The sequence below is a fragment of the Canis lupus genome, chromosome 25, assembly GCF_011100685.1.
Source record: "Canis lupus familiaris isolate Mischka breed German Shepherd chromosome 25, alternate assembly UU_Cfam_GSD_1.0, whole genome shotgun sequence".
NCBI lineage: Eukaryota > Metazoa > Chordata > Mammalia > Carnivora > Canidae > Canis > Canis lupus.
Window position 1 is genome coordinate 48,102,611 of NC_049246.1, and position 20,684 is coordinate 48,123,294.

At 54.9% G+C, this 20,684-nt stretch overlaps 1 long non-coding RNA gene across 1 annotated transcript; it reads right to left on the bottom strand.

The window, feature by feature from the left end:
• Window positions 1–2,718: 2,718 nt before the first annotated feature.
• On the bottom strand, window positions 2,719–7,325 carry LOC119865865. The gene is made up of 2 exons (XR_005378290.1): window positions 6,863–7,325; window positions 2,719–5,959 (listed from the first exon to the last, which is right to left on the bottom strand). It is a non-coding gene; the product is annotated as an uncharacterized LOC119865865 (long non-coding RNA).
• Between the last annotated feature and the right edge of the window lie 13,359 nt (window positions 7,326–20,684).

Consider the following 20,684-nt stretch of genomic DNA (forward strand, 5'->3'; position numbering starts at 1 on the left):
GCCTCTCTTGCTGTGTCTCTCTTGAATAAATAAAATGTTTAAAAATAAATAAACAAAAATAAGAGACCAAGAGAAAATGTACCAAAGTCACTTTGTAGTGATTATGTCATGGTACTCTGCATAATTTTTCTTTTTTTCTACTTTTTTTGTATTTTGTAAATCTTCTTAAATAAGCAAAATCTACTTTGATAACAGGGTGGAGAAAATAAGGTTTTTCATTGCTAGTGAGAATAAGCGGATAGACTCAGCCAGTAGTCTTAGTTCTAGCGGTATTGAAGATTAGTTCTAATGTTAAAAATAATCATTCTCAACCAGAAGGGGGTGTGGCTAGCAGAATGATCTGGAAAGTCTTTCCAAAATATGTATCAGTATATTCAGTTCTTTTTTTATTTTTTTTATTTTTATTTTTATTTTTTTTTGCATATTCAGTTCTTATGCCCACCCAATACACTTGCGCACATGCATACAGGCACACACACACACACACACACACACACACAGAAACACACTCACTCACCGGGATGGAGAACCATGGCTCTCATTCTCCCCCATGAAGATGTGTCTCCCAGGGGTTGGAGAAATCTCCACTGAGAAGGCAGTGGACCTTCCCTCGGGGAAACACAGGTATAGACTGAAGGTCATACAGGCCTTTACTAATAACCCCACAAAATTCATTTAAAAATACATAAAGGGATAGTTGGGAAATTAAAAAAAAAAAAAAGGAAAGAAAAGAAAGATGTTACTTATAATCCTCCATCTCTAGAAGAGCCAGCTTGTATTTTTGTGTATCTTATACTTATGTCTTGGAAAAACAAATTGTAGATCTCAAAAGGAACCCCTCCTTAGCCCTTCTGTGCTTGTGAAAGGCAGTGTTGCCGGGTGGTTTGGGTGTGAGCTCCAGGGGCTGATTCTCCCCAGGCCTGTGACCTTGGGCGCACTCCTTCACCTTTATGAGGTTATCTCTGTTTATCTGAATAAAACCAGAGGATGATAGCAGTTCCTGCCTCATAAGAGTGTAGTGAAGATGAAGGAAAACATTCACACGAGACCCGCAGGATAACGCCTGGCAGGTGGTGAGCACTCGGTGCCTTTTATTATTGGTGTTGTTATCACTGGTATTATTAGTGAAATGGCTTTCCTCGTAACAGAGCTCACAAATAGTTGTCCGTGAGCCAGCTCCAGTCAGCAGACTCGTTTGGCTTGGACCTCACGGTGTTTTAAAACGCTAATAAATTAACATCCGAAAAATGGGAGTTTTTGTATAAAAATTCAAATTTCTCACTTCTCTTGAGAAAAATCTGCTCACCTGGCAACCTGGGCCAGCATTCCTGTGTGGTGGAAAGGGGCAAGAGCAAGGGTGCTGCTGCTCCCTCTGGGACAGGGTCAGAGCTGCTTCACTCCCTGCTGCGGAGGCCAATCCCCGCAGACAGCGGGCCCTGCAACCCCCCACTTAGAAATACTTACCCTCCTCCTGCTCCCAAATGATACCGCCCGGTTTGCAAAAACCAGGGAAGTTCCAGCTTGAGAGGCCAGCAGATGTACAAGGAAGATCAAATTACTGCTGATGGCAAACAACCAAAGACACCATGAAAAGTAGGTCTTGGACTGGGGGGTGGGCTCAAGGGAACAGAGCTAGCACCACGGTCGGAGCGGGTCTAAGGCCTGAGACAAGCAATCCGAGGAGCCTGGGAGAAGCCTGACGTGCAGGGTATGGCACCCAACCGAGGTCCTGCCAGAGGGACCCCAGCCTCCAGGATGCCCTGTGTAGGCTCTAGGATTCCAAGTTCTGAGAGCAGGGCCAGAGAGCACAGGACTCAGCTTCAAAGCCTACAAACCAGCCATTAGTCCGAAAGGGTCATAGCTAGACCTGCGGTGAGCCTACCTGGGCTGAGCCCAAGAGCCAGGGAGGCCGGACCCACCACGCCCCCTTGGAGCTGGCCCTGGTCGCTCTGGGGTCTCCCTGTGTGGTTGAGGAGACCAGGGCAGGAGGAGCAGCAGGTGTTTAGAACAGTGGGGCGTGAACACTGGTCGGGACCCGGCCTCAGGCCGCAGGGTAGAGTGGATTGGCTGGTGTAAGGATGGACACCGACCCGGTCTCATTTTCACTGGGACCTTGCAGAGCCGCCCATGGCTCCCCACGATGCCACTCTGGCTCCTTAGACCCTGCTTGCTGTGCCAGAGATCCCGTGGCACCTGCGGGTTTCCTGGCACGTGGGTTTCAGTGGATCCAGGTGGGAGGGAGGATGGGCCAGGGACCCTAAGTGGAACCTCGGGGCCACAGCCCTCTCCACAGCCACGGTCAGTGGCTCCTCTCACCACAATGAAAGGCAAGAGTCATCCAGGGCCTAGAGTTCCAGCCACGGAGCCTGTCACCTCCAGGTCCCCGTGTTCTCCGGAGCGAACCGCGGCTCTGCAGCCAGGGGCAAATAGGGGTGAGGTTCAGCAAGAGCAGCCCCCCCAGCCTCTCCCCGTTATGCAGGGGCCCCAAGTCCTGCTCCCCATCCTCGACAACTCACTCTGCACGTGTTTGGGTCACTAGAGATCTCCAGTCTGTGGTTCTAGATGGCAAGCCCCCACCTCAAACTTCTCTCAAAAATTCCCCTGGAGGATGGTGGAGCACATGTCAGAAGAGCCCCCGGGAAGGGGGCCAACCCTGGGACGTGGGGAAGGCTGACGCTCGCGGGCAAGAAACCTCAGGAAACTGGAACTAGCGTAACCTTGTGCGTCAACTATACTTTAATGCAACAACCAACCGAGCAGGTGAAAGAACCTCCCGGAAATGTCTCCAACGTGCTGGGTGGGGCTGGACTGAAGGAGGTACAGTCTGGTGCAAGCGTCGTGAATAGGAAAGTCTCTCCAGGGAAGCAGGGGGAGGCCCCCGAAAGCCTCGAGGGCCAGAGGCCGTGGGTCAATCTGGGGAAGCGCGGCAGGGGTCGGGCCCGTGGGAGAGGCCTTGGGGGCTCTGGTCGGCCCGGAGGGGAGGCCCCGGGGGGTGCCGGGTGTCCCACCACGTGGCGGCCTCCAGCAGAGGAGAACAGCCCCTCAGGGTGAGAGCAACGGGCCCGGAGCGGGGAGCACGGAGGGCCGGCCGGCAGAGGGAAGTGGGGCGCGAGGCGGGGCAGGAGCAGTGGGGCCCGAAACACTGACCTGCTGTCCCTGGGGCCTGAGACGGGACAGACTGGGCCAAGGAGCCCGTGGGGCTGGAGGCCTCGGGGACAGACCTAGGCTCTCGTCCGGGTCGTCCGGTGACCGGGTCTGCAGGCTTTGGGCTCAGTGTCCTCATCCGAAAAGGTCTAATCTCAGCAGGCGGCCCACAGGGACTTTGTGGGGACTCCACGTGCCGGTACCGGGAGGGGACGGCTGCTGGAACCTCTGCCCCCCAGACTCCGGCCTGGGCACCGAAACCTCTGGCAGAGGCAGACATTCAAAGGTGTTGGGTCGAATGTCATGTATGTCACACAGCTTCTGCGGGCAGGAGCCCAGGGCAGCTGGTGCACGACTCTGGCCTCCGCTTTCCCGGACAGGCTGCAGAGCCAGGTGTCCACTAGGATTTTAGCCAGGCGGCCCCCTGTTGGGGGTGGATGACCCACTCCCACGGTGGCACCTGGGCGTGGTTAGCAAGCCGGCGCTGCCCACCGTGCAGCCCCGTCCCGGGCCCTGTGGCTTGGGCTCCCTCCCCTCGGTGTCTGGGTTCCAAGGACCGACCTCCTGACATCCTGATGTCCAGACAGAGGGGCAGGGACATGGGGCCGGGAGGGAGCCCTGTCCTTTGTACGACGTGGCACAGGCAGCCAGGTGTGGCCAACCTGCTGGACCCACCGGCATGAGCCGCCGCCCGGACGCACGTGGGAGGAACGAGCAGTCGGGGGAGCCCCGGCGCAGTCACGCCGCGAGGACGGTGGGCGGAAGGGAGTGAACACGTGCGGAGGCACCCGGGCGTCGTGGGCACACAGCAGTGATGACACGTTATTGCTCTTATTGTTGGAAACGGCAAGTGGCTTCCCACCCGTCTTTTGTCCAAGCCTGTTGGCCGTCAGGGGCTGGTCCCGTCCATCCCACGTGTGAGCCGAGGGGGGCCGTCCTGGCCAGACCCCGAGTTTGAAAACAACTGTCTGGAAATACTCATAAAAATGAAAAAAAAAAAAACTGGCTGGGCTAGTAAGGTGTAGCCTACACAGCGGAACACCCAACAACAATTCAAGACTTCATCAAATTTATATCATGTTGCAAAATTTCTTACACTTGGAAAAAAAAGAAAATAAAAACCTGGCCGCGGGACGCGGTGACGTCGCGGCTCATGACCCGTGGCTCTGAGGGGTGGCGGGCAGGCTGCAGCCTCCGGAGATGTGCAGGGGGGCCTCGGGCTCTGATTTACGGCCTCCCCTCGGCTCCGGCCTGTGACCCCACCCGGCCCTAACTCTAAACACGTGGCTTTGCTTCCTTCTTCCCGGAGAAAGTAGAAGCTGTCTCGGCCGCCATCCACGCCATCCGCGTTGCCAGGTGGCCTCCGTGCCCCCGTCCTTCTCTCCTGGCACCTGGCGTGGAGGCCAGCCTCCCTTGCCTCCACCTCCCCCGCCAAGGGCTGTCCCAAGTCGGTGCTCACTCTGGCCTGAGCCCGCATGTGGCTTCTCCTGGGTCCTTTCTGTCAATTCCGACCGCCCTCACCTGTCCGAGCACAAAGTCCCCATCCCAGTCCCCCATCAAAGCTGCTGGTATCCGCGACCCTCCACGCGCTTGGTTGGCCTGCAATCTTCCAGAAACAGCCCCTGCCAGCAGTGTGGCTGCCGAGAGGCTGACCTTTCCGGGGGGCCTGAGCCCCGTAACCCCCTGAAGACGGGGCTCAAGCTCCTCTTACCCGGCGGCCTGGCCACGCTGCACGGCGCAGCCTCGGGGCTCCCTGTCCAGGTCCCCTCCTCCTGCTTCTCCTTCTGTTTTTGTTCTGAGGATCTTTCCTTCCAGGTCCCCAGGTCCCCCCAAGAGACCAAGGAAGCGAGGCCCCCATCCTGCCCCCGAGGAAGCAGGCTCCTCCGTGCAGATCCCATGTGACCCCTCCAGCTTGCTCCCCGTGGCACGGGGTCAGATGGAGACTCCCTTCTTGCACCCGACCCCCCCTTTTTTAAATTTTTATTTATTTATGATAGTCATAGAGAGAGAGAGAGAGAGAGAGAGGCAGAGACACAGGCAGAGGGAGAAGCAGGCTCCATGCACCGGGAGCCCGATGTGGGATTCGATCCCGGGTCTCCAGGATCGCGCCCTGGGCCAAAGGCAGGCACCAAACCGCTGCGCCACCCAGGGATCCCCCGACCCCCTTTCTTTTGTATGGGGGACGCTCCCCTCCAACACATCGCTTTGTGCCACACGACCTTCCTGGCACATCACCCCACACCTAGGGCCCCGTGGTCGGACTCTCCCTCCTGACGGTTTGACTCTTGAGCAGGTGACCCAGGGTGCAGGTGGAGACCCCACCTGGAGAAGCGCCCCTGGGTGCCCCGTTTCCCACTCCATTATTAGTACCCCATAATCAGCAGGGGCAGTGGCCAGCTGGCGTGGGAAGGTTCCAGGACGACCAGAGGGGCTAAGTGAGCACGTTCACAGTCTCACGGCGCTTCCTCCCCTCTGACCTTTCTTGGACAGGTCACCTGCCCCCTCAACTCTGTGGAGGTGGAAACTTCTAGAACCCTACAGGGAGACTCAAGTAGGAACGTCTGAGATTAATTCCTTAGGACTGCTAACCCCGGCTTCTTACGGGACAAAAGAAATCGAAAATGTTTCTTCACAGCCGGCACTGACCTCTGAACAAGATTGGTTCCCACGGACAGGCTGCAGCCAGGAGCAGCGAGGGTCCCCCACTCCGTCCCCCACTCTTCTCCTTGCCGCTGAGGGAACAAGTCCAGTCCAGAGCACACCGGGGAGTCAACAGGTTTGCCGCCCGTGTTTGCTGAAGCAGATGTGGAGCTTCCTGAGGAGAGAGTGTGAGGCTCGGGGAGGGCTGCCCGGAGGCTGCGGACGTGGCGTGGGGCAGCTGAGTCCTGCATCACAGCGCGAATCACGCGGCTGGCGTGGGCATCCACCCTCCACGGGCAACCCTCAGAGGCGACGTGTGATGTGTGTGCACGTGTCAGGGTGTGTGTGTGTGCATGTGCACAGGGTGTGTGTGTGCAAGTGTACAGGGTGTGTGTGTGATGTGTGTGCACGTGTCAGGGTGTGTGTGTGTGTGCATGTGCACAGGGTGTGTGTGTGTGATGCGTGAAGTGTGATGTGTGTGTGTGCTGGGTGTGTGCCTTATTTGAGCACCTCCCTGTGGAAGGGCCCCAAGGGTGAAAGTAGGTGGAGAGTGAATGTTCCCTCAGAGAATGACGAAGAATGGAGGAGTAGGGAGGACAGGGAGGACGGAGGCAGAGGAGAGAAGTGGGAGGAGGGCGGAGGAGGGGAGAGGAGCAGGGAGGAGAGGACACAGAGGAGGGAGGAGGAGGGAGGAGGGGGGAGGGGAGAGGAGCAGGGAGGAGAGGACACAGAAGAGGGGGAGGAGGGGGAGGAAGAGGCTGGAGGAGAGGAGACGGAGCAGAGGGCGGCACTCCTCCCTGGGGGCAGCACTGCCGCTCCTCTGTCTTGCTGGGTTCTCACACCTGCAGAGCACTCCATTCTGGGGCCACCACCACCGTGTGGCCTGTGCCCGAGGGTCACAGCCTGATTTCGCACCTTCTCCCTACACATTCCTCTTTTCAGTGAGGGGCCATGCGGCCTTGGATAAAAACAACACCACCACCCCCCCCCCCCCGCCCCTGCCCCGGACCGACCCATCCCGTCTCACCCCGCCCTCCCCCAGCTTCCACAGGCTCTGAGACCTTGGCGAGTGTCTGACCTTGGAGGGCGTCCATGCCCCCTGGGTGGGGGGCACATGCAGGACTGGCCTCTGCCGGGTCTCAGGTGAAGGACGTTAGGGGCGTCCCAGGAATATGGGTGTTGCGTTGCGTTGACCCGTAACTGTCCCGAAGGACTTTCTGAACCAAAGGCTTTTAGGGCAGTAAGGCACCCCCTTCCGTGCTGGCACCGTGCCCAGGAGAGTGCCTGGCCGAGGGGCGTCCTGTGCCCCCTGCCTGTGGCCCTGAGGAGTGACCGGGACGCAGAAGGAGGCATCCCCAGCGCACCAGGAACTCAGTTCTTCCGAGCTGCCCTCCTACCGCCCTCGCACCGGCTCTGGAATACAGATTGCCAGAATTAGGGAGCAGTTAAGGCGAGTCACCTACAGGAATCCCGGAGACCAAAATCAAATAGAAAAGAGAAAAGAAGGAACCCAGAGAAAACTGAGACGTGGCCGGAAGCAAAAGGCAAGAATTGTAACTGTTAACCTCAGGGAGATAAGAAAACTTGGCAATCTGAAAAACAAAAATAAAAGTGACTTCAAAAAAAAAAAATGAAGCAGCACATGAAATGGCTTTTTAAAATATTGTGAATCTGACAGCAGAATAGAACGTTCACAAGAGAGCTGCAAGATAAAGCCGAGGCACTCTTCCAGAGAGTGGAAGCAGAAGAGAGAAACAGAGAAAAAAAAAGTAAGAAACTGAGACATATGGTGTCAGAAGGTGCTGGATGGTTTGTTTCCCCTCCGCACCCTTGCTCCCGCCTTCCCTGCCCTGCACCTGGGAGCTGACCTCTAGGACCTACAGCAGGAGGACCCAGCCCCCTGCCCCATGTCTAGCTGGACTGGCCAACGCAGGGCGCTCCAGTAGGAGAGGTCTTACCCCTCTGGTGGGCCCTTTCCTCATCACTCTCTCCTCTGATTCTGGAAGCAGCTCCCTCCTCCTCCCTCTGGAGGTTCTGGTCCCACAGTGTCCACCCTCAGAGCATGCCCGCGCCTTTATAAATTCCTTATAAAATCTCTTTATTGAACCCTCCTGAAATTACCCTAATCCGGGCATACTCTCTGTTGTCTCCTGACTCCCAACTAAGCAGAGCTCTAGAAAAGGAGCTAGTAGGGGAAATGAGGAGGCAGAAAATTGTCTATGGAATATCCCCTGAGGCAGTTTCCCAGAATTTACCACCTGGAGTCTCAAGCTTGAAGGGACCCACTGTCCGCCAGGTACTACTGATTAAAAGGAAAGAAGACCACGTGGATGTGTATGGGTTTGTGATGTCACCACATAAAGAAGAGGCCCTAGAAGCCTCCAGAAGAAAGTGGCCATGGTCAGGATGGAGATTCTCAAAAGGCATCAGACTCAACTCATCTGGATCGCTGCTGGAAGCTGGGAGATAACAAGGAAGTGCCTTTAAAGGTTGAAAGGAGCCAGAGTTCTTTTTTTTATATAAATTTATTGTTTATTAGTGTTCAATTTGTCAACATATAGAATAACACCCAGTGCTCATCCCGTCAAGTGGAGCCAGAGTTCTGTAACCAGCCAAGCTGCCAGTCATTCTTCCCTAGAGCACTACTGACTACTGACAGGGGCGGGGATGTCTGGCAAAACAACAGTCCAAACAGAGAGACAGAGAGAGAGAGAGAGACAGAGAGAGAGAGAGAGAGAGGGAGACCGAAGAGGAGTTTGGGAAAGAGGGGATTCTAACACACGGCAAGGGTTGAACCCTGCTGTGGCTGCTAGCATGGTGAATTCCAGAAGTCTAGCCTCCAGGGGAACTAATGAGGCTGCTAGATTCTTTCAAAATAATGTAAGCATTTGGAGAAGAGTGTTGCTGAGCATTTGCCAGGTCAGAGAGATCATTTGCAAAAAGTAGTGATGGAAACATAGAAAAACCAAGGCAATGAAAAATGATGCAATTATTAACTCAAGGAAAAACAAAAAGCCGTACCTGATAAGACTCCACAGTGAAACCTATGACTTAATCACATTGGGAAGATGAGAAAAGGAGCAGATTTGGAGTAAGGTTAACAGGGCTAGACTTTATCAATCCTGGATCCTTAAGAGAGGGATCATGTCGCCTACTGGTCCACGGTGTGACAGGTCAGGCATAGTATTTAGAAATGCAAGAAGAGACAGGAGTTTTAAAGGCCTGAAACTACGTTCTGAGGGTGGGAAGGTTTGAATGATTTGGGAAATGAGTATTTATTCAATCCTTGTGCCACGGCCCGGTCTCCTTAAGCTTTGTGATTGTACGACCTCAACAACAGTTAAAATGAAATCTCACAAGTGTGTTGGAAGAGAAGGAGGAGGTTTGGAAGAAGGTGCTGCCATGGGGAACTCAGGCCTCATATAAGCAGCTAAGCCAGACACTCTGATTTTCGCATAAAACATCGTGATGTTTAAAGGGTGGTAAATAATTCAGAGAAGGCTTTAAAATGCTGTGGAGGCTGAAACCCCACGCATCAACCCACGTCCGCAGCCCACATGCACCTTGATCGTGCCGTTGCCAGGATACCCCTAAGTACGGTTCTTAGGCATCACCCATATTAACTTCTAGGGCTGCTGTAGCGAATCACCAGTCTTGGGGACCCAAAACAATGCAAATTTAATCTCTCACAAAGGGTCCTGGACCAGAAGTCCCAAATCAGTTTGGATTGAAGTCAAGGTGTCGGCAGGGCTGCCTCCTCCCAGAAGCTCTGAGGGGAGAATCTGCTTCTTGACTTTTCTCAGCCTCCAGAAGCACCTGCGTTCCTTGGCTCCTGGCCCCTTCCTCCCTCTGCAAATGTGTCCCCCCTCCCGCCCCTGTAGCTGCTCCTGTTGTCACATCTTCCCGGACCTGGACTCCCCGTCACGCCCTTGATGGCATCGGGTCCGCCGGGCGATCCAGTACAATCTCTCCACTTCAAAAGTCTTGACATAATCGCATCGCATACACGCACAGAGCATTTTCCCATAGAAGGTGACACCCACAGACTCTGGAGATTGGGACGCAGACGTTTCGGAGGAGCCCGCGGGTCTTGATCCCCTAATGGGTCATGGGGACAATCGAAGGGATGGCAAACAGCATTCCCAAGCCTGACACAGAGCAGAATCATCGGAGGCCCCGTACTTGGGACAGATAAGTGCTGCCGCAGAAAAGTGGTGCCAGCAATACTGACGCATACATCTACATCCGCGGCACACGCGTGCACAGGGGATCCCAAGGTTAAAAGTTGGGGGAAAAGCTGGAAAACCACTGGTATCCAACACCTGGTGGTGTAGGTGGCACCGTGTGCACAGCGAAGAGAAGGAAAGGCCTGCAGGGAAGCTTTCCGGCTCTGCCTTTCCTTGGCTGTGTGACCTTCAGGAAGGTAACTAGCCTCTCTGAGTTTGGTTCCAAGACTAGAAAAAAGGGATAATCGCACTATTGCCCAGAGCTGCTGGGCTAGTTTTGTGCCTGCAAATCACCGGGTTGCCTCTGGTGAAAGTCTTGCGAGGACAGGCTTTCCAGATTTGCTGTCACCCTGCCTTCCACAAGATGGCATCCTTGAGATGCAGGGAAGTGGCTGTCGGAGGCCAGGGGTGGGGGTTGGGGACACTGAGGCAGCAGATTTTTTTTTTTAATATTTATTTATTTATTTATGATAGTCACAGAGAGAGAGAGAGAGAGAGAGAGAGAGAGAGGCAGAGACACAGGCAGAGGGAGAAGCAGGCTCCATGCACCGGGAGCCCGATGTGGGATTCGATACGGGTCTCCAGGATCGCGCCCTGGGCCAAAGGCAGGCGCCAAACCGCTGCGCCACCCAGGGATCCCCTGAGGCAGCGGATTTTTAGGGACATTGACTTAAAACTCTAAAAGGTCAGGACCCTTGATGGGATGAGCACTGGGTATTATCCTATATGTTGGCAAATTGCGTTTAAATTTTTAAAAATTAAAAAAAAATGGGTCAGGGCCTCCTTGCAAAGGGTCGTCCTCCGAAAAGACGGGATGGTCCTGATTTGCTTCCCCTTCCCAGAGGCAAAACCAAGGAGGCGTTTCCTGTCCTCAGAGAGTTGCCCATCACCGTGAACAGTCCCTGAGCAAAGGATCAGATGAATCAAAGGATCCCCTAAGGTTTTCCAGTCATCCCACAAACCTTTGTCAGGGGTTCTGGGTCCAGGTGCTGCCCAGGGGCGTCCCTGCATCCCCGCACCCCTGCATCTCCCACCCCGAGGAGAGAACGGAGGGGAGGACGGAGGAGAGCCCGGTCGGCAGGGAGAGAAACCCCGGCAGCCCTTCTGGGGCCACTCACTGGCCAGATGGGCGGTTTCCACTCGGCTCTAAAGTGTGGAAGGGTCCCATCACCAAGCACACACGGAGGGCACAAGCTTGTGCAAAATTACTGCCTCTTCCCTCCATCCCTCCACCACCCAGTTTCTAGAAGGGAAGCTTAGGCCCTCGTGTCAACTTCTTTATCGCCTCCGACTTCCAGCCCACCCACGCACAGCCCAGCCTCCCTGTCCGGGTGGCCCCCTGGTGGCAAATTCCACGGTGTTGCTCCCTGTCCTGGCAGCGCAGAGCCCTCCCTCGGGGAACCCCAGGTCTCAGCCAGCTCCCCGAGCCCCTGGGTCCCGGCTGGGGAGCTCCCCACAGCCCCGCGCCCACCCCGGGGCCGCACTCCCCCTGCATTCCCCGCGGCGGGCTCCTGGCTAAGTGCCCTCCCAGGACCATGTCACTTGTCACTGGGTCTTGGGGGCGACCTCCACCTCCGGGACAGCCGGCATCACACCCGTTTCCCAGGGCCGGGAATCGAGGCTGAGAGCCGTGGGTGCATCCCCCGGCCGGACGCTGTGTCCTTGTCCACCTGCCCAGGGCACGCGGGTGGGCACACGGCCGACCAGACCCGAGCATCTGGCGCGGCCTCGGCGCAGCGAGCATCGCTCCAGGCTACACGCTTTATCGTTTTTTTAGGCTCGGGTTGGGGCTTACTGTAACCGCAGAGCCTGTGTCCCCTGCATACGGGGGGAGGAGGACTTGAGCAAAACGGCTGCAGGGCCCAGGGAGCAATCTTCCGAGTCCCCTAGAACGGTTTTCCCAGGATAAACACGACACTCTCCACCTCAAGTGGACGGCTCTGCGACATCCCCTTCCTTCCTCCTTCCCTCAAATTCAAGCACTGCAATTAGAAAAGAATTTTGTCCTTTCCCACATTGGCCAGAAAGCGGCCCGCTGAGGGGACCGCCGGTGGAGAAGCAAGACCACGTGGTGTGCTGTGGTCTGCGTGTGAAGAGAAGTGCCCGCAGAACAGAAAATAAGACCAAATAACGGCCTAAGGCGCAGCTGCCATCCTGGGAAGCATGGAGTCTGGAGCTCCCAGTGCTCCCAGTGCTCCCCGCGCTTTCAGTAAGCACCCTCCGGGGCAGCCGGTCCGGGTTTGAAGCTGCTCCCTGGGGTGGGGGTGGGTGCACGGAAGGAGGAGGATGTTCTACAAGTCCCTGCCCCTGAGCATTCAGGGGGTTGAGAGCCTCCGAGCGGCCGGGTGTCCAGACGGTTCTCATTTCCCCGGGTAACCATGGAAAACATGAATCAGAAGCCCGGGCCCCACTCGGGGGGCCGCAGTGTGGGGGCGCCCGGCTGTGAGTCAGAGGCCCAGCTCTGCGGGGGCCGCCCTGTAATCTCACGTCCAGGGACGGATTTTCCCCGGATGCTGGGTTTCTGCAGGCGCCGGTTCTCCCGGGGGGACCCTGCCCCGCCCGCTCCAGGGACTCCGGGCCCTGGCACTCCGGGTTATGATGACCGTTGCTGCAGCACGTCGTGGTGACCAGCCTGCGACGTGGAGCAGTGCCTCGGGTGCCCAGCGCAGCCCCGGAGGACGGTGCTCCTCTACCCACCTTGCAGATGCAGGAAGCAAGGCCGGGGTGCAGCCCCTCACGTCAGATCCGTCTCCATGGCCCTCTCGCTGGAGTCCACATGCTCTCGATCTGCGTCCGGAGCTAACTGAGCACGGCTGCTTTTGTTTTTTTTCGGGGGGGTTTCATTTTTGGACTTCATAATAATTCCTTTCCTTTTTTTTTAATTGAGATGTAACTGACATACGAGAAAGATGCAACATTGTATCAGTTTCAGGTGAACGCCTTAAGGATCTGTATCCGTGTCCGTGTACCCCGTGAAATGACCACCTGGGAGTCCAGTGACCATCCCGAGCACAGCTTTGAGAGCGCTTCTGAAATGACCCTGCGGTCCCCCGGCTCCAGCCTGTTCCTGTGGCGATGGCCACAGGGACGTGAGAGGGGACACACACCCTGAGTGTGCAAAGGCGCCCAGCGCCCCCTGAGCGCTGCGCTGTGAGCACACACGCTCTCCAGCCTCGCACAGCTCTCAGCTCTGCACTCAGCGTCCTCCTTCCCAGACAGAAGAGACGAGGGTGCTGGCTCTCCGTCCTCGACCCCGTGCCCAGCGACCCTGCTGCTCTGACCCCAGTGCAAGTCCTGCCTCTGCGGGCGCACTGAGGGGCCCCTGGGGTCAGACCAGCATCCCGCATTTTTATCCACTGACCCTCCGGGGTGGGCGCTGTCCCTGTCCCCACTTTACAGGCTGGGAAACTGAGGATCAGAAAGTCGGCGAATTGTCCATGGCCACTCAGCCATTAAGCAGCAGGCCCGGGATTTGAACCTTGGGCTGCTGGCTCCGGAGCAACTCTGACTTGCTCTCTCTCTGTCCACGGCTGACCGCGTGGGGCGGAGAACGTCGCACGGCTCCCTAAGGAGTTTTAAAAATGTGCTTTTACGCCGCTGCTCCATTGTCTTCCCTGCTCCCTCCCTGCTTGACTTGGCTTAATCTAGGGCTATTGACTGTCCCTCACAGAGAACCTCACCATGCGGAACGGGGTCTCCGGCATCCTTAGAAATCTGGGTTTTCTCGGCTGTTCTGCACACATAGGCAGCGCGTCTTGTCTGCAGATAAGAGCCAGTGGCGTGTTGCAGCCGGTTGGGACAGCCTCACGGGGCTGAGGGTTAAAACTCAGGAATTTCACAAGGCCGACGTTAAATGGGGCCGTTCGTATAAATGAGATCACCTACATTTATAGCCAAAGAAGTTACTGTCACCAAAGTTAATGAATTCCCCAAACTCACCGTTTCCTCATTAATTTGCTGCAGTTTACCACCGCCTGTTAGCTGTGTGTTGGGTCTGAGCAGCCATGTGCTGTACGGTGGGGGGATGCCATGCACCCCTCCTCTGATCCGTGTGCAGTGATCAGCATGTTGGTAGCTTAAGCTTGGTCGTGGCGACAGTGTTTACACCGTGGAAATGGGCAAGCCCGACATATCAGGTGTTTGTGTCCTTTGCTTTCCCGGGAGAGCTGGTTGGTATCAGCGCCAGCCACCCCCCACCCCCCACCCCGATGGGGTGCATATTCAGCATCATTCCAAAAGCATCCACCTAAGTCACCATGGATGGGAATTCAACCCAAAATCTAGAAATCCAGGCTTGGGGAAAGTCTAATGAAAAGACCGTAGGGTTGTAACTGAAGACCGGGGAGAGAAGTAGCGGTGGCAGCGTGACCGCAGCCAGCCCGGGGAGCAGATGGCCCTGTCCAGCGGCCCTGGGGTGAGGCCGGCTCCGCCAGCCGGCAGCGCCCTGTTGGACCCTCGCCCCCTCGGCCCAGATGAATCAGACCAGCCCGGACCACACTCCCACCAGTGGGAGAATGCACCCACTTCTGGGATCCTGGGGGCAAAGGAAAGTCCCAGTGATTTCTCTGGGGGACGCCTGCCGCCACTCTGGGCATCAGTGGGCGTTAGTCACAGGCCACCCGCCCCCCCCCCCCCCCCCCCCCGCCCAGTCCCCCAGCACTGGATGCTGAGAACACAGAGGTTCGTGGTGACTTTGGGAAACTCAATGAGGAAACTGTGTCTCTAACACAAGAACCGACGCATGAGGGCGCAGAGGGTCCCTGCAGCTGGAGACAGAAGCAAGGGCCAGGCCCCCGGGGGCTTGACCCGAGAACAAGAGGATATTTTTTAAAGGAAATGCCAGATAATAACTAGAGATCTCCTAGGATGCCCTGCTCAAAAGCTTTTGTTGTTTTGAGAAAAAGCTCAAATTTAATAATGCCTCGTTTAAATTCACAGGTAGTTTTCAGTGACCCGTTTAAGACGTCGAGGAGCCTTAAAAAGCCCGGGGAGGGGGTCCTAGCAGGAGAGGAGGGGAAAGGAGAGGACGTTCCCCTGCTTATGCAGGATGCACGCTGGCTGGCGGAGAACCCAGTCCTGGCCACCCTGTCTTCCTCCGCGGTGGCTTCGGGGAGGCCTGGGACTCCTCAGGCAGAGCCAGGCCTGATTATCATCAGGGAGGGATGCTTGGGGGACATGGCCCTTCGAGGTCCCCCAACTTCTATGGGGACCCATCAGTTCCCTGAACATGTGGGCTGGGAGGAGCGGGAGGGACAAGGCCTCCACGCTGAGGGCCAGAGGGAGCTGCCCGCTGGGAGTAAGTCCGATACAGCAGAGGGGGAACGGCCGGCTCGGGCTGCCAGGGCCGTCGGGAGGCACCGGGTCAGGCACTGGCACAGGCCCAAGGGAGCAGCGGTGAGGCCTCGATCCAAGGTCCCGGGGGGCCCCCACGGGAGGCAGCGGCTGCAGCTGTGTCAGAGGGGCTATGGCCGTGGCCGTGGCGCGGTGATGCCCAGGCTGCCGAGGGCTTCCAGACACCGGGCAGGTGCTGCACTCACACCGGGCCCGGGGGATGCACCCCGGGTTGCCCTTTCTCGAAGGCACGGCCGCCGCGTTTTTCCAAAGATGAACACACACGTCTACACCCTCTGGCCTCGTCAGTCCATCCCTGGGAGTGAGGACAAAATGCCCCTGGTGGCATAATCTGTAACAGGGAAAAAATAAATAACTTCTATTTCCGAACACAAAGGGTGGCTCAAACACAAGTGTACGAGCCAGCGCGAAGGATCAAATTCCTGAAGACGAGTTGGTGCCAGGAAAACTCTAATACGATGGTCACGACAAAGTTCATGTGCGAAACGCGGGGAAAAACCAGAGATGCTCCCACATTCTGAGAACGCTTTCCTTTGTCTCGAACTACGGGCGAGCCTGGGTTCCTGCTTTGTACGTCTCCTTCTCTAAGACTGCTTTGCAAACAGCCCAAGAGAGGACCAAGGAGGCACGTGTCGGGCGAGAGGGAAGTGGGGGAAGGAGGACGCGGGTGTCGCAGGGCAGGCTGTGGGTAGAGACCCGAGGTAGATGCTTCTTTACTTTTTTCCCACCCCACCCCCCACCCCCCACCCCCGGACGGGCCACCCCTGGGTTCTTTGGAAACTGGGGGAAGACATACCATGTAACTAGTCATTTTTAATTGAGAACTGTCCTACATAGCCCAGCACAGGAACTTGGATGGGACGCGGGATAAAGACCCAGCCAACATCACATGAGGAGTCATGAGGAAGAATCAGGAAATGCAAAATGTAGCTCCTGGCCAACGATTTAACCACAGCGTTCCCCTTCAGAGCCTCTGGAGCTCGAGGCGAGAGATCTCCCAAGAGATGCTGGCCGAGGGGGAGACGGCGTCCGGAGGGCAGGGAGGGCCTGGCGGGGCACAGGGGGAGGCAGTGCGGATAGAGCATGGTGCTGAGACAGTGTCCCCCTCTGTCGGGGGTCGGGGGGGCAGTCCAGGGCTCTTGCTCAGCAGCTGGGTCTGCGGGGGGACCCCGGGGAAGGGTGGCCAGGCCAAGCCTCCGGGACAGCCGTGGTTTCGGTGCTCGATTCGAGGAGGATTTCTCAGAGCGTCACTCGCCCTCACTACATTGTCCCAGGGTCTCAAATACGCACTGGAGACGTTCTTTGGATTCACCGGAGACCCTTCGAGATGTGACTATGTGACCCAGAAGACCACCAGCCACGGTCTAGAGACAGAAAACAGGCCTAGAGCGTCAGAGAGGGCAGGGCAGGGGCGGGGGCAGGTGGGAAATGGTGACAAGTGGCAGAAGGGGCGAGAGGGGGGGCCCATCCGGTGGCTTCGGCGTGGTGACACACCCGGGGCCCAGCATTGTGTGGGTCTGGTGATGTTGGAAAACTAGTTGCACAGTTTTGCAAAACCAGGTGTGTTGGGTAGCTTTATTCTGTTGTGCCTCTTGAAATTTGCCCGCTGGAGGGGCGCCTTGGGGGGGCTTGGCGGCTGAGCATCTCCCTCCGGCTCAGGGAGTGATCCCGGGGTCCCAGGATCGAGTCCCGCATCGGGGACCCCGCAGGGAGCCTGCTTCTCCCTCTGCCTGTGTCTCTGCCTCTCTCTCTGTGTTTCTCACGAATAAATAAATAAATCTTTAAAACAAAAAATCTGTCCACTGGAAACGATGAGAAGGGACGCCTCGTTTGGTTTTAATTAGCATCTACTTTGGATTTTCTGCAGCCCGAGAGACGGAGCGTCTTCCCAAGGTGACCCGCCGTTTGGGCACCTTCTGTTCGCACTGACTGCTCGTGTCCTCCGACCGTGTTTCTGTGAGGGTGTTTGTCTTTCCGTCCATGGGGTGCTGTGTTTAGGATCGAAGGGGTTCCTTGTAGAACCTTGATACCAACCCCAACTCCCCAGGAGACTGTCCGTGCTGCACGCGGCTGCTCCCCGCCAGCGACTGTCAACGTGGGCATGTCTCCTGTTGCACAGAAGTGTCGAGTACCTACTTCCAACTGATCTTTCCTCCTCTGCGTGTTGCGGGTTGTATGTGCGTGGATGGGAGATGTTGAGTTTTCTCTAAGAAATACTCCTTTCCTCCAACGTTATACCAATAGTTTCTAAATCTCTTCTAAACTCTTTTTTTTTTTTTTTTTTTGGAGTAAAAATCCTACCATGCATTGCATTTGCTGATCTTCCCTTACGGTGGTGAGTTTCCCTACATACTTTGTATTTTTTATTGTTGGGGGGCGTGGTTTCATCTCTGAGGGGGCCCCAAACTCTCGGCTGGGCCGGGCTCCTCTGGCACCGGTTGCTGTGTGTTTCAGGCTCTTCGAGGTGCACTGGACCCAGACCCATCCCTGTGTTCCTTCTCAGCTCAAGATCCTCATATGACACCGGTCACTCAACTTCTGACCTGTTGCATGTGAGGTCATGACTTGAGATGACTTCTCAGAGCCGCAGAAGCTCTTCTCTGACCAAAGGAAAGACTTCCTAGCCATCTCTCTGGGGAGCAGAATGTTTCTAGTCCCTTCTTTACATCAAGAACAGTCATTCAAGGCCGCTGCTTGATGCAGGCACACCAGTTCTATCTCCCTCACCCAGACGTGCCCATGGTCCCGTCTCCTGCCCTACGTTGATACAAAAACTCAAATGCAGGTCCCAAGGCCCTTTGCCCAGACTGCGCTGGCACCCGTTGTAGAGGGTCACCTTAGCTGTGAGTTCTCTGTACATTTGGGGCATCTGAGGCTTCTCCCTCTAGCTGGGAGCATGGCTGTGCATTTACTATGAGCACTTTCTTCTCCTGATCCAAAGCACTGTGTGCAGTTGTAGTGTGTGTGTAGGGGGGGTGAACACAGCAGCTCGATCTACCTTGCTTCCAGGGTCTTTCCCTCCACCCTCGCCAGTGTTCTGGAACCTGTCACGTGCACCGCTCCACCAAACAGCAGCAGACCAGAAACACCAGTGACTCCCCTGCCTGGGTTCAGCAGACCCACGCGGATCCCCACAGTGGTGGCCTCTCACACCCTTCAGCGCGGTGGTCCACCTCAGAGTACATGTTCCTCGTGGCTCCCGAGACATGCTTTCTTGATTTTCCTCCGGTCCCGCTGGTCAGTCTTTCTCCATTTCTCCTAAGAGTTCATTTGCCTACTGGTCTCAACCCCTGCCTTACTCTTGTTACTATCAGATTCCCACGTTTCCCTTTCTTTTCTGAACGTCACAAAAATAAGGCTACCTCAATGCGTCCAATGAAACATTTTAATTGCTGGATCACCCACAGGCGCGTGTTCAAACTCCGAAGGGATAGAAGCTTCCAGATTTCATCTCAACCAAAAAAAACAAAACAAAACAAAACAAAACCAAAAAAAACAAGGTGAAAGAAGACAAAAGAATTAGATTGGGCATGAGAGGTGAAGATTCTTTTGTTTTCGCTCGGTGAACTTTGCAAACCAGTATATGGAGATAATTGGATTCAACAGAGTGAAAACCAAATCTAACGTTACTACTAATTCTGAGACCCCTGAAAACCTGGTCTCTTGAATCTTTCCTTCTACCTCTATAGGAATGTCGGGTAAAACTTCATAGCTTTTCAAACCATTAGAGATAGCCTCTTTTTCCAGGCTTTGAGAAGGTCAGTGTAGAGTAATATCAAACCTTTAAACTCCTGCCTAATTTAAAACCTCTTTCTTTCTCTCTGACAAAGCTAAGGTTTGGGCACCCACCATGCAGGGATGAGTATGGATTCACTTATTTTTCATTTCACCTCTTTTTATGTCTATAAAAAGTCACTGAGCTCTTCCAGTGATGGAGCATGGAAGACAGGAGCGAGAAGAAGGCTTCCCTCTAAGGGATCAGGAGAAACATGCTTGCATCCCTGGCCTCACATCTCCAAAGTGTGCATTGTATACAGTCGGTGCTGATTCTGAGCTCCACCTCCAAGTCACAGACTCCTGTCTCCAGATTTGTCCTGCGTAAATCGCATGCCACCAGTGTCAGCATCCCTCACCCTCCAGGGGCCGGACGAAGATCCCTCCCTTGACTGCAGGTGAAGGAGGGTGAGAATGCCCCATAACCTCCTGTGGGTGGAGGGTGAATGGTCACAATTCTAGAGAATTATCTCCAAAAAGCTTTGTCGTTTGTATCTATCACCCTTTCTGGCTATCTGATAAATTCTTATTTATTATTTTATATGAGCCAGTTCACAGAAGCCGGAAATGAGTATGGGCTAAGGCTGGAAGCAATAGCTTTGGACACTCTGTTTGTTCCTGCAAGGTGTTTCAGCCCCTGGTCAGGCTCTGGGACTCTTCTCATTCTTACATTATTCTCAGTCTTTGGAGCCTTTGAGGGAAACAGAGCAACAACAGAAGCTACACTTGAGATACTGTTGTGAGTGATTGGTGGGAAGACTTTGCTTGTCACATTCCTTCCAGAGATGTGTTTGTTAATGAACACATTGTAGTCTCAATTTTAAAACTAAAAGCATAGTTGAAGATTGACAGTTGTATTTAGCAGCTGTTTGAGCAGCACACTAAAATTTGGCCTAGAAAACTTCCATGTCACGAGAAGAACATGCAGTGCTCCAAACTTGAGCAAAATCTTGACCTGGACATGAGCATGCCCAGCAGCAATGACTGCAAATCCAATGAAATCAATTCTGACAAATAAAATCCCCTTGTTGTTAAGGGGCACGAGGTTGATCCAGTTCTATAACCCTACTTAGACTTAGACCAAAAACCAAAACAAAAAAGCAAGCCTCCTCAAATAACCTTAACTTCCAATGCAGGCTGGAAACCAAGAGGTTTCTGTATTGAAATGTGAGCCACTTCCAAAGAGTCATGAGACACTAGACGGGGACACAACACTTCTGCACTATGCTAGTTTTCTTTTCAGTGATCCTGTGAAAACTGTTTCAAAACTATTCTCTTTTTTTTCTGTGGAAAGTAAATGTGGCTAAGGAGGGCTGATGCGTTCGCTGGTGATCACACAGCTAGTTTGCAAAGGAGATTACACTGAACATAAAGCTTAATGATTGAATTTTACATTTCATTGAACTCCCCAAAATATCACCAAAAACTTGCTAATCAAGCAAAACAGATCATTAGGATTTGCTGCAGGAGAGGGTAGACAGCCTGGACGGGAAAGGGGAGTCCGAGTTAGGGTACCTGCAACCTGTGGGCTCTGCTGTAGGTGGTTCA